The sequence below is a fragment of the Cebus imitator genome, unplaced genomic scaffold (assembly GCF_001604975.1).
Source record: "Cebus imitator isolate Cc_AM_T3 unplaced genomic scaffold, Cebus_imitator-1.0 Scaffold455, whole genome shotgun sequence".
NCBI classification, from domain to species: domain Eukaryota; kingdom Metazoa; phylum Chordata; class Mammalia; order Primates; family Cebidae; genus Cebus; species Cebus imitator.
The window spans coordinates 600,652-601,154 of record NW_016107770.1 but is presented as its reverse complement, the minus strand read 5'-3'; positions in this window follow the sequence as shown (position 1 = coordinate 601,154).

The following is a 503-nucleotide window of genomic DNA, read 5'->3' as shown; positions in this document are numbered from 1 at the left end:
AATGCAGTTGCCAAGCCCAAGACCAAAAGCAGGCAAGATTTTGTAAGTTTGCCTTAAGAACTTAACTTACGTATGGTGCACATATAAGCACACACACATTTGTGGATTTATTTGTAAGTATCTAATTAAAGAAGCTACTTGGCATATTTCCTGAGATAAGGGATGAATTAATTTTTACTGATTTAAAAGCATTTGGCTATGAAGCAGCAAAAGAGTTAAACATCTTTAAGTTAGCATTTCAAACATTAGAGAGGTTTCTTTAAATAGTGAAGTTTTATTTGTTTGTTTGTTTGTTTTTATAAATACCTATTCTCTGCAGCTCAGACTATAGGAAGAGTAGGGAAGAACCATAAAGTGACGTGACTGATCTTTTTTTATCTTGGGATTGTGTTCTCCCAGTACTGCAGTCCAGATGTCAGCTGGGTCCTGTCTACAGGTGCAAAGGATTCATGGAGTCCTTCTCTTTCAGCTGAGCTTCCTTGAGTTTCAAGATTCCCACACAG